At 39.3% G+C, this 13,395-nt stretch overlaps 1 protein-coding gene across 1 annotated transcript in view; it reads left to right on the top strand.

Annotated features, from left to right (window-relative positions):
* The window catches only part of Mid1 (midline 1), a 337,431-nt gene that overhangs the window by 15,078 nt on the left and 308,958 nt on the right, over positions 1-13,395 (top strand). The window lies entirely within an intron of this gene.

Raw genomic sequence — 13,395 nt, 5'->3', positions numbered from 1 at the left:
ACCATTTGCCAGCTATATAACCTAGGCAAGTCACTCACCTTTCTAGGCTTTATAGCAATCAAGATAAATATGCCTACTCCCATGGATTTTCAGAGGACACAATGAACCTGTCCATCAAGGATCTGGAATGTTGGACTAGGCAAATTCTCTTTACAAGCTGTTCCAAGACAGGAAATCCTTTCATTGCTCTGATTTTGTGTCTTTTTTTCTCTGTGCTGCCCATCCCTCAGTCTGACTTTGAAATCTGCAAGGAAGAGAGTTTGGCTCCCTTTATAAACATCTACCTTCATCTTTGCAGTTTCTCTGTAAACATCTGTGGAGTGACAAAAAAAAAATCTAGTCCATCTCCCTGCTGCCCAGATTTCTCTGTCAAGAGACCTAAGTGGAGGCTCTGACACAATGGAATATAAATCAAATCTATTTTTCAATTATAGAATGAAATGTGTCTGCACTACTGGGGGAAACCTGTAGATAGATGTGATCCCGGTAGGTTCAATACTAGTCTCCAGTAACAGGCCAATTGATGTTTGAAAATGTTTCTGGCCCTTCAGGTTATAAAGACAGAGTTCTTACGGAAATCATAGTGGCAGAGAAGAAACATGAAAGGAAACTTACTTGCCTGTTCAGCATTGCTAAACATTCAAAGTGTTCAGACTCATGATTAACTCTACACATTGATTCAGTGGGGATTTGGGTGTGATTGCCATGCCACTTCTTTCAGGACGCGCCCAACTGACAGCCAGGAGAACTAAATTCAGTGCTGTACTATTCTAGGAAAGGACACAAAATCCAGACTTAGGAGTCTTCTCCAATCTGGCCAAGCAGGGCAGGACTAAAAGGAGCAATACATCCCTGAATGTGACTGGGATCCTTCTTAGTGATGCTCGGAAAGAAGACTTCAAAAGCTGATATTGAGCTAGTTTCTGATCTAGGAAGATTTTTAGCATTACTAAAAGAGAGAGAAACAAAGACAGACAAAGAAAAGATAAGTAGAATGATTCTCTTTTGTTGTTCATCAAGTCAAAATTTTTTTTTAATTTGTAAATTTGTTTAAGTGTCATGATTTAAACCACTTAGTTTCTTTGTTGCTAATCTTTTTTCAGCTACATAAAAAGTATAATAACCCATGACTCAGTAGAATGTAAGCATAATGAGCCAATATGGACTTTCCCCCTCTGTGTAATTCATTGTTGCCTAGAGGAAAAGATGGTCCTCTTCCATCACCCAATCCAAACGGTCCCCCAGTAATGTTTGGATGATGGCTTCTGCATGGCTGAATCCACTGTGGATGCAGAATTTCAACCTACCAACCCTTTCTTCACTTAGGCAGACTAAACTGCCCTGCTCTTAGCAAAGTTTCTAATACACTGAATTTTCTAGAGGTCTCATGCTAAGGATATATTTGAAGCATGAAGTTTCTAGGACCACCTCTAAAGATGCCCCACATTTATGCTGAGATGATGGGTGATGACCCTGAGGATACTGAGATATCACCCCAATATTTGAATTATGCTGTACAGAACAGTTTATCTTAATAGACACCTAGAGAGGTATGATATTATCTTGTGAACCTTAAAAACAGAGGACAATTCTTTGCCTGGAACAGAAGTCAGAGAGATTGGAACTCTTAAAAAAAATGTTTAAATACCATATTTGGCTTAAGTACACATGAAGATGGACAGAGTCACAACAAGAATAGAAAAGCAGCATGCAATTACTGAGTAATCCTCCTGTGACAGAAGCATGTAAATGGAGACCTCAGTCCTACAAACACAAAGAGCCAAAGTCAACCAATGACTAGAATAACCTTAGAAGTGGATCCTTTTCCAGGGACTATAGATAAGGTTCTGGACTCTCCAGTGTTTTCATTTTGGCTCTGGGAGTCCCTGAGCATAGAGATGGTTGACTAGTTGAGTCTATCTTATCTTCAAACCTGCATCCCCATGAGCTAATAAAACATATTTTCATTTACTAGCTTTTTGTGATTTGTTATATAGCAACAGAAAATCAGTAAATCATTCATTCATTGCTGTCTTTCCTTTGAAATCCCCAGAACTGATTTTTTAAATGAGTGTTTTAAGTAAATGTCTCTTTCATTTCTAAATAGAAAGTAATTCCATCCCTCTTTTACCACTTCGATTTGAGGGAACATTTCATTTCCTATTTCAGCTCACTGTCAGTTAGACTGCTTGATTTGAATGTTTTTAAATGAACTACATTAACATTTGTAATTTCCCAAAGAAGCAGTTGTTGATATTACTTCTTATTTCTTTCATATAATAAGATCTGATTGGTAATGTGAGGAACTTCAGTGTCACGGCAGTAATACTTTTGGGCAATTGGAGCTCTGGAACTCTAGATTCATATATTATTCCAGTTGAGAAGAATGTAATGTATTCATAAATCTGAAATATAGTAACACAAGACACATCTGGTTACTATTCCAACATGTAAAGAATTTAGGAGTCATGATTTCTGCTATCTCAACAAGATAAAAGAAGACCAAACAGAAAACCAATGTCTTGTCTTAAATCCATGAGAGAATTGGGGTCATGGGTCTAACTCTAACCTCTAAAACCAGAGAGGCAGGAATATCACAAGAATATAGACTACTTTCCCAGAAGCAGAAGCTGTTAGATTCAGTTGTTAGTGGGAACATTTAAATGATAACTTCAATGAATTGCTGTTGGCTGGTTGTACTATAGCTTGCAAGACTCAAAACTACTGGGAGCCTAATACAAACAGGTATAATACTTTTACAGTCTATCCCTCTAAAATTTCCACCGGAGTCTTATGGTGAAGAACAGAGACAGACTACCCAGTGTTTGGCCAGGTCAGGGCAAAAGTAATCGATGTGAAATACAAACTAACTCTTATAAATAAGCCCAGAGCATCCACCAAAACAAGCCTCAGCAACAAGGGAAAAAAGGACACCTTATTTGGCTTAGGAAAAGGAAAGTCACCCATTTCTATCTGGATTTTAGACTTTCTGGCTCACCTAGAGGGGAAAATATAAACCAAGAAACACTCATGATGCTTCACAGTTCAAGGTCACAGGCACAATCATAATCATAGGATTACAGAATGCTTCCCCTCCACCTAACTGTATCCCTGCTTCATGAAGGTGGATTACAAGCAAAATAACTTCAAAGCTCAAACTCTAAGAAAGAGCTTCTAGGGAAACATAGAGACCATGATAATGAACAGCAAGGGTACTTCAAAAAGTTGGAGGCTCTAACATTTCAACTTGTAACAAACAGCAAAGGCATCCTAACTCTTAGCCGGATCATCATACAGCTTCACAATAAAAGCTTGTCTACTTCAGTTCCTAGAATACAATACATAATGCCCAGCTTCTAACAAAAAAAATTCCAGGCATTCCAAAGACAAGAGAAATCTCATAATCTCAAAGACAAATGAAGCATTTAAACCAGACGCTAATATGATGGGGACATAAAATAGTGTGATTGGTATACAAAAGTTCTAATGAGGAAAATGGACAAGAGATTGCCCCAGAATTTAGAGATTTAAAATACTGCACATTTATCATCTCATAGGTTTTATGAATCATGAGTGAGGGCATATCTTCACTGTGTCCACAGCTAAGGGTATAGACACATTCCATGGAACCTAGGATCTCATCTGGAGGCTCAGCTGGTAAAGAATGTCTTTCTGAGCTTTCTCATGGTGTGGTTGGCAGGGTTCAGTCCTTTAAGAGCTTTTGGATACAGGACTCTGTTTGCTCACTGGATAGTGGTAGGTAGGCACCCTCTATTACTTGCCATGTGGACCTCTGTAACATACCAGTTTACTTCATCTAAGCAAGATCTAAGAGAATCTTCAAAGCAAGACAGTGCCATAATATCCTTTTGACAAAACATGGAAATGACTTCTCAAAGTAGCCATATTCTGCTAGCTAAAAACAAGTTACTTAAAGAGGGTGAATCATAATTATAACTAACAGGGAAACAAGGACCATTTAGGGCCATCTTAGAGATGCTTACTATTATGCTTATGGTCATTTAAAAGGCAATATAGCCGGGCATGGTGGCACATGCCTTTAATCCCAAAGGCAGAGGCAGGCAGATCTCTATGAGTTTGAGGCCAGCCTGGTCTATAAAATGAGTTCCAGGACAGCCAAGGCTGTTACACAGAGAAACCCTGTCTCAGAAAAAGAGATAAGGGGGAGGGAGGGAGTAAGGAAAGAAGAAAAAGACAAAGAAAGAAAGAAAGAAAGAAAGGAAGAAAGAAAGAAAGAAAGAAAGAAAGAAAGAAAGAAAGAAAGAAAGAAAGAAAGAAAGAAAGAAAGAAAGAAAGAAAGAAAGAAAGAAAGAAAAGGAGAGAAGAAAAGGCAGGCAGGCAATATAATTAGGTAAACTCTGTGCCTGGTTAACCAAATAATCTGAGAAAGCAAAATTATTTCTTTTTTCTTTCTTTCCTTTCTCCTCCACCTCATCTCCTTACAAATATCAAGGAAGATCCTGATAAGCTTGGAGAAGTTAAAAATGCCCAGCAACCTAAAGCTTGCTAGAGACCCCAAAACCAAAAGTCGTCTTCATCTTTCTGAGTTAAAGATTAAAGCTAAGAGAAATTAAGTTAGTAATAGAATCAAAGTTACATGAGAATAAGTGGTGAGTTGCTTTTGTAAAGTTGGACACTGGAACCAATGACATTTCAAGAATTCAGATGAGAAATTTCAGGGGATATAAAGGAAAATAAGAGAGGGAGTTTCAAGAGTGCCAGGAAAGGCTGCCAGACCCTTGGGCAATCCAAAATAATGAGGAGCATGCCTGCTTTTGAAGGGCTGGTTCGTTGGACAAGGCAGACTAGACTGGAGATGCTTGAATGCAAGAAGACAAGTATTATAGCAAAAATATGAACCTGGTGGAAAACCATGCAAAGAGAGGAATCGTGCAGAGACACCATGGGGATGAACAGCCTCAGAGTAATTGCTGTAAAGGACTACCAAAATCTTTCCATGCCACAGCCATGGTGTGCAAGTTCTGATCAGCAAATCCCAACTGCCGGGGCAAACTCCTGCCATGCCCACTCACTCTAAGCATTTGATAACAACACACACTCCTGTTTCTGAACAGCCATGAGAGTGCAGCGTGCTACTGTACTTGAAGGCATTTTCAAAGCCCTCTCTACTATGTGGTACCTGCCCTCTGTTCATTAAAAGAGCTGGTAGAATAAAGAACAGGTGATGAACAAAGTCTGCAGAGGTAAGTAAGAGTGCCTGGGCTGCACTGGGGAGATTTTAAAGGAGGAATATGAGATTTTATATAAGTGCTTGTCTTATGAGGAACAAATTGGGATGACGGTCGTTAACCTACTGTTGCTAAATCATGATTCCCTTACTGTCTTGGTGTCTACCAAACAGTAGTGTGATTTCAAATCAGGGCATAGAAAAGGCTATCCAACTATTGCTATATATAATGTCTATGATTCTAGTCTCTGTGTCCTCTCAAATTAGGGTTCTCAACCTGTGGGTTGGGACTCCATGGACAAACCTCTATCTCCAAAAATGTTTGCATTGTGATTCATAACAGTAGCAAAATTACAGTTATGAAGTAGCAATGAAAACAATTTTATGTTTGGGAGGAGGGTCACTACAACATGAGAAACGGTATTACAGGGTCGCAACATTAGGATGGTTGAGAACCACTGTCTCAAAATAATCCATCTAGCAACTCACTAGCTAAGGAAAATGACCTGCTCTTCCAGGTACAAAGGAACATCACTTATGCCATTTCAAGGCTGTATTCAAATAGATGTAGACATAGCTCACTGATAGAGGGCTTGTCTAATGTGCACAAAATTCAGAGTTCCATTCCTAGCATTAAAAACATAGAGAGGACGGGAAAGTTTCAAGGCCTGCTTCAGTTCCTTGCTGGCCATATAAATCCAGTAAATCACTTAAACTCTGAGTGAAATGAGGATTGTTTCACCTCTCTCCATGGTAAGATGAGTGGAGGGCTGAATGAAGTCATGCACACAGTAGTACTTCCTTATCACCGAGCATCTGTCTAGTAGTGTTAGTCTGTTGACACATTACACACTGAGAGCTGAAGTTGTGCTGGAGATCACAGGTAGACTGCAAAAAGCTCTCTAAGTCATTTGCAATAGCATAACTAGGCAAACCACAAAGAAGTGCTCAACTGGACAGGCTTAACTTATCAGGCCCCACTCTAAACATAAATCCTACTATCTGTCTTCATAGTCCTTCAACACACTTTTGAAGTTATTTTACATCTGCAAACAGAGGACAAACATGGTCATTACCTGGCTCTCCAGTATGTTAATTGTGTAGTAGTTCAGAACAATTAATTTATTTTAAATTGCCTTTAATTTAGCAATCAAATTTTTGCAAAGAAGAAATATTGATAGGTTCATTTTCATCTCATAAGGAGAGAATACAATGACACACTTTATTCAAATGGATTTTCCTGATTTCATAAGTATAAGATGCTTGTCTCTTGTGAAGAGTTATTTTAGAAATTCCAAGTTTGTTTGGAAGCATTTAGTCACTATCTCTTGAACTGAATCTGTAATGTCAACATGTCCCTAAATACCTATTGAAGAATAGCTCCAAAGGCCTCTTTCAGCACTTTAATGAATTCTGGGACTTTCCACCTACCTTCCCTTCCATATTTGTGGTGAACAATGCCATCCTAAGAGAAGAGGAAGAAGTCCACACCTACCATTGTGGATTAGCCACATTTTCACCAGCAAATCACCCTGAACATGGTCTCATTTGAGTGTTCTTTATGGGAAAGGCAGTATTAAGTAGATCTCAAAGGGATTGCTTGAGTAATAAAATGAAACCACAATTTGCATTAAGATAGAATATGTCAATTTTTTTTCACTAAGGTCTCAAAACAAATTTGCAGGAAGCTCCACACAAATAATTAGCTCATCATAATAACAATCATCAAAAATTAATACTAATGGACTCTAAAAAAAAACTTTAAAAATGATATCATTCACGCTCAATGGTTACCTGGTGTAAAGTAATGGCAAACCTTCCAAATTGTATTAGTTAATTTTCTCATTGATGTGATAATATGCAAAAGAGAAAACAAATTTTGAGCCTTTATTTCAGAGGCTCATGGCTTAAGAGAGTATACTCCATCATGACAAGGAAGGCATAGCAGAGTTCATGGCAGAGGCAGCTTGCAGCAGCTGCTTAATTACGTCAGAGCACATCATGAAACAGCAGAAGCAGAGAGCAAACAGGAAGCAAGGCAAGGCTAAAAAGCTCAAAACCCACCCAATGTTACCCACTTTCTCCATTGAGGCTTATCTTAGTCATGTTTCTGTCTCTGTGTTAAAGGCAGTAACCAAAAGCAACTAGAGAAGGAAAGGATTTATTTGGCTGTCCATTGAGGGAAGTCAAGGCAGGAACCAGGAGACAAGAACTGAATCAGAAGCCATGAAGGAGTGCCGCTTACTGGCTTTATCTCCTGTGGCTTTAGCTTGCTTTCTTATACAACACCAGGCTAGCTACTTAGAGGCAGCACAATCCCCAAGTAGGCTGGGCCCTCTCACATCAGTCATTAAGAAAATGCCCAACAGATTTGTGTATCAGGCTTTTCAGGGACCACCAGCCCCCAAATCATGACATGGATACTTATTATTAATTATGAATGCTCAGCCTTGTCTTATGCTTGTCCCACGAGCTCTTATAACTTAATCTAACCTGTTTCTCTTCATCTATGTTTTGCCTCAGGGCTTTTTACCTTTCTTTCATCCTGTATGTCCCACTTTTACTGTTTCCTCTGTGTCTGGCTGCCTGGTGGCTGCCTGGCTGCCTGGCCCAGGACATCTCTCTCTCTCCCTCATTCTCTTCTTCCTCCAGCCTAGATTCTTCCTCCTACTTCTTTTTCTCTACTGCCTAGCTATTGTCTGTTCTGCTTTTTGTTAGACCAATCGAGTGCCATAGGCAGGCAAGGTAAAACAGCAACACATCTTTACATAATTAAACAAATGCAGCATAAACAAATGTAACCCATCTTTACATCATTAAACAAATGCAGCATAAACAAATGCAACACATTTTTGCCTAGTTAAAGTAATATTCCACAACAAATTTTCCTACAGGCAATCTGCTGGAGGCATTTTCTAGGATGAGGTTACTCTTACCAAATAATTCTATATTTGTATCCTATTGACTCCCTTCCCCCACCCCTAAACCCCTTTAAAAAAACAATGAAAACCAATAGAATGCTCTATTTCTTAAAGGTTCTGCTACCTCCCCAAGCAACATTACCAACAGGGATCAAATGTCCAAACTCACAAGCCTATGGCTGACATTTCACATACAAACCATAACAAAAGGTTTAGGGTATAACTAAGTAGTAGAGAGAGTCCTTGCCTAACATACCCGAGGTTCTGGGTTCAATCTCTAACAAAAACACACACTGCTCTGTCTGTCTGTGTGTCTGTCTGCATGTCTTTCTCTCTTTCTCTCCCTAGTGTGTGTATATGTGTCTGTCTGTCTGACTCTGTCTCTGTCTCTCTCTGTCTCTGTCTCTCTCTCTGCGATACAAGAAAATTATAAAAGCAAACAAAATCAAATGACACTGTGATACTGTGACTATGTCATAGAAGTGTATTCCACTGGCCAACTTCCTGTAGGGTGTCAAATAGCCCATATTATTATGGGCAGCTTTTAAAATGTACTTTTTCAATTAGAATAAATTATGCCTGGGTAAATAGTAAAGTTTATGAAACCCCTGAAGAAAAGCTTTTTCTAAATTCCTGTCAGCTTTACAAGGGGAGGCCCAGGGAGATTTATGGTAGAGTTCTTGTTCATTCTTTCTTCCCACCTAGTGCCTCTTGGAGAACAAACGTTTAGCCTCGTTCCTTTTTGGGAAAACAGTGTACAGAGATTTTGTTGATGGCCTTTCCTGAGTAGAAGCAGATAAGACATTTTATGGTAGTGAGATTTAGACTTGGAGGATTTGCTCTTGGATTGTAACCAAGGCAAGAGAATGAGGCAGTTCTCCAACATGTGTTCTTTAGGTTTGCTTTATAGATTGCTTGCTGATTAATGGACTTTGTGGAGTTGTAAACTCTCATAAGGCTGATACCAAGGCTAGTTTTGCTCTTTCTCGTGTGGTTCTAAGTACGTTGTCATTAAGGTCAGTTGTTTTTGCAAAAGACAGAGACAAATGACTTGTTTTTTTTCATTGGTTTCAAACTAAAACCAGCTCTCCACTTTCTTTCTTGAAAAGAATTCTTCATACAAATATGATGATCTTCAAATGTCTGATTTGAAACTAGTTTTAAAGTTGTTCTACCCATTCAGTAAAAAAAAAAAATGCTCGGGTCAGAAGAGGTTACTTATGAACACTGGTTATTTTTTTAAAGGGTATAATCTTGGTGTACAGTACTTAATGAGTGAATCAAATTGTGCAATGAATTTCAAGGACTCTTCCTATAAGAGTAATTCTATCCTCATGAGATTTCAATACAATAATAAGCAATAACCACAACTCCCATACAACATGTTAGGTTTGATACTATAGTGTCCTGAACAGTGGTTTCAACCTACAATAGTTTTGCCTTATGGTGGTCACTTAGCAATATCTGGAAACAGTTTTGGTTGTTCAAGCCTTGAGTACTGTTGGAATCTCTGGATAAACAGAGGCCAGAGAAGATGCTGAACATCCTATCATGCACAGGTTAGCTTTCATTATAAAGATTTATCTGGTACAAAATGTCAATAGTTCTAAGGCTTAGAAATCCTGACCTAGAATCATGGCTGAGCCTGGAGAAAGTACTCATGCTGGGGTGAAGAGGAGAGAGACGGGTGTGTGTTCATTGGCTCAGCTTGAGTGTGAATTGAGAAAAGGTCAAGGGCTTGACATTTTTCACATTTGAGTGTCTTAATGGAGCTATTATTATTTCAAAGATCAAAAGGAGGGAAACTAGGTAAATGCTGAATTTATAATGAAGTCATGTCTTTTCTTGCTTCTTGATTTGCTTCCAAAGAAAAAAGAAAGGAAATCACCCACAGACTGAAGTCACCACTTTTTAGTGCCTGAGTAAATTAAACAAGAATGGGGAGATGGTGATATCTATGTCTTAATTATAGATTTACCCAAATGCACAGTGCTCTCTGGACAGCAAGTTGGTTGCTCTGAGGTGTTGGGACAAACTGACATCTTAATCTGTGATTTATAGGGTGTGTCACTTCAGTCACTCAGTTTAAGTTCCTTAGCTCTGTGCTTGCTGGCCCGTTTCTATGCGACAGTTGCTCTTGGGTTGGGAGCAGCTGCTTTCTCTTAAATGCCTGCGCCTATGTTTGCTACATTTCTATGACAATGTGTTCACACCAATATAATTATGACTGCATTAGCACTTGCCCTGTAAAGCACATGATTCAGGGGTTTATGAGGAGGTAATAAAAACTCACTTCAGGCTTAAACTTGTCTCTGGGTGGGGGCAGTTGTAAATGGTCATTGTTGGTTAGGGCCTTCTGAAGTTTGTGGTCATTAGTCCTATTTATGGGTTATTTCTCTGCAGAGCCAAAACTATGTGCTGTGGGATTTAGAGCTTTAATCATTTAGCAAAACACAGAACCCTTGCCAAGTTTCATTGGCATTCATTAATTCTTTCACCAAATATTTGAGTGCCTAAAATGGGCCAGGGGCAGGTAAACAACCCTGAGTTCATGTTCTCATAGAGCTTGGATTCTACACAGGGAAAGGAAGCAAGAAGTGGGGAGGGAGAGAGAGGCCAAAGAACAAGGGGAAGAGAAAGCAAAGAGAAGAAAGGAAAGACTGGAACAAGGAGGGAGGATCTGGAGGAGAAGTAAAGGGAAGAGGAGGAAGGAGGAGAAAGAGAGAAAGAAAGAAGGGATGAAGGGAAGAGGGTGAAGACAGAAATGTCACGTGCTAAGATCTTTAACAAGTATTGAAATAGAGCCGTTTGTGGCTAGTTTAGAACAGTAGACAAAGACAGCGTCTTTAGGAGCTTATGGGAAGACAGTCTTTTCTGCCCAAGGCATTCCTGGCAGAGACACCAACTGGCATAAGCCTCCTAGGCTGGGTGGGTAGGCAGGCCCATGGGCTGGGGCAGGAAGGACAACGGCAGGATGTGGCAGATGTGATAGGGAGCGGAACCAGGGCAACCAAGCCCTTCTAAACTAGGATTTGAGGCTTGGCCTTTAATACAGGGGAGGAACGTGGGATGATCAGAGTTTGAAATAGATCCTTTTGACAGTTTTGGTTTGTAGAGGGAGCAGGGAGCCTAGTTGGGAAATCCAGATGGTGACATTGTGAACTTGTTTGCAAGGCTGCCTATACAAATGGCTGAGCAATGTCCAGAAAGTGAGATCCAGACTGCCACTATTCTCTTGCTGGAGTAAACTCCTGCAGGAGATCTATTAAATTAGGAAGAATAGAGGAAAAAATAAAGCCTTTGTTAGTCAGCTTGTTCACCTGTAAAATGGGCTTTATTAATACATGACTTTGCAGAATTGTCCTCAATTGACAATATTTGAAAAGCTCTTAGCCCCAGGTGTATCAGCTGTTAACTCATATAAACACTTCAACTACCACACAGACTTGGGAAGGCAAGGACTTTTCTTTTTAATTTTTATTTTACTTACCTATTCTTTGAGACATTCATACATGTATTCAATGTGTGTTAATCATATCCAGCTCTCAAGACACAATCGAAAATTTTTTGTACTTGAGTTGAGTAACAGGGGACCACCCCAGTGGCTGAAATCATTTTTTTCTCTGTTCTTCGGTTTTGACATCTTCTTTTCCTTCTCAATTCTGCTGTACTGTTTTCTTTTGCCTCCGATTGCCATCCAGAAAGATGGCACCCATCTGAACATGTGCATTGCAGTGGTTTTTAGAATCATGAAAGAGGTCTGCACTCTTTACAAGCTAATAAAAACAATGAGAGAGAGAGAGATGGAGGGAGGAGAGAGAGAGAGTCCTGCAGCCATCATATAATGCCTAATTAAAACATTCTCATCACTCTAAAGTGAAATCCTGTACCCATTAGCAGTTCCTCCCCTCTTCCCCTTCTCCGCAGCCTGTGGCGACCACTAATCTGCTTCCTGTCTCTCTGTACTGGCCTCTTCAGGACTTTTCCTATCAGTGGAATTATAAACTATTTATCATTTCCTGCCCTGCTTCCTTTACTAGGCCTTATATTTTCAAGGCTCATCCCTACTACAATTAGACTCCTACTGCTGATATATATATATTGTTCAAAATGGAATTTTTTTTTGCACCATGGTTATAGCAGATAGGAAATTATACAAGCAAAATTTTCTTAATCAAAATGAAGAATATGATAAAAAAAAAAAGGTAAGAAAAACCTGGCATAACCTGAAGAAAAGTGGATAATATGAGTTCTGGCTGGAGTTTGTTGATGATTGCTCTTACCTTAGAATGTATCATAAATATAGTATTCTCTTTCTGGTACTATTTTGGTGCTACCACAATTGTTCTATTTTCAGTCCCTCTTATAAAGCTGTCTTTCCGGCTTTAGTCCACCCTTCACCCCACTCTGCACACGTTCCTTTTCTGTAGTCTGCAACAAACCTAGCAAACTACAGCCCATAGGTCAAATCTGGCTTGAAGCATACTTTTATAATCAAAGTTTTATTGGGCCATGGCCACACCCATTCATTTACATATTATCTGCGGCTGTTTTCACTTACCATAATAATGTTGAGTTGTAGCAAGAGAAATCATATGGTTCACAAAACCTAAGTTATTAGTTATCTGGCTGGGTATGTCCCAAAAGATTACTGACCCCTGGTCTAATGAGTGAGCGAGGACAGGATCCCAGAGTTTATTTGGTTCTAATCAGAATGATTTGTAGCTTATTGTGACTTCTCTGAGCTGGAGCAACTCATTCACAAAACCATGAAAATAATAAAATTATTTGTAGAAATAATTTTCCCTTTATATGAGGGTAAAAAAATATCATTTCAATGAAAAGTGATGCTAGATTATTTCTTAATATTCCAGGACTGTTGGTGAGTGTAACTGCTACCTTGTGGATTATAAATGTCAAGTTACAACTACATATACTCATACATGCCACCCAGGGCTGCACACAAGCATATCAGACTTGACAGTGGGTATGTTATTTATGCCTTCTTGAACTCGGGGATTTTTAGGTTTCCAGAAACTCCAACTAAAAGCTTTAGAAACTCTCCACTTGATCTACTGTTATGATCTGGGCTCACACATTTAGAGTCTTGTACTAAAAGCCAGGCGATTTTCATGTCCTTGCCTCTTTACCTGCCAATGCCGACTGTACCATTTTATCTGGGCTGAGGCATTACCTCAAAGCAACCTATTTGACTTACATGCTTCTTCCTTCCTTTCATACCTGAAGAGTTAATGGGGGGAAACA

This window comes from Peromyscus leucopus, chromosome X (assembly GCF_004664715.2).
Source record: "Peromyscus leucopus breed LL Stock chromosome X, UCI_PerLeu_2.1, whole genome shotgun sequence".
NCBI lineage: Eukaryota > Metazoa > Chordata > Mammalia > Rodentia > Cricetidae > Peromyscus > Peromyscus leucopus.
This window is presented reverse-complemented; position numbering and strand designations above follow the sequence as displayed.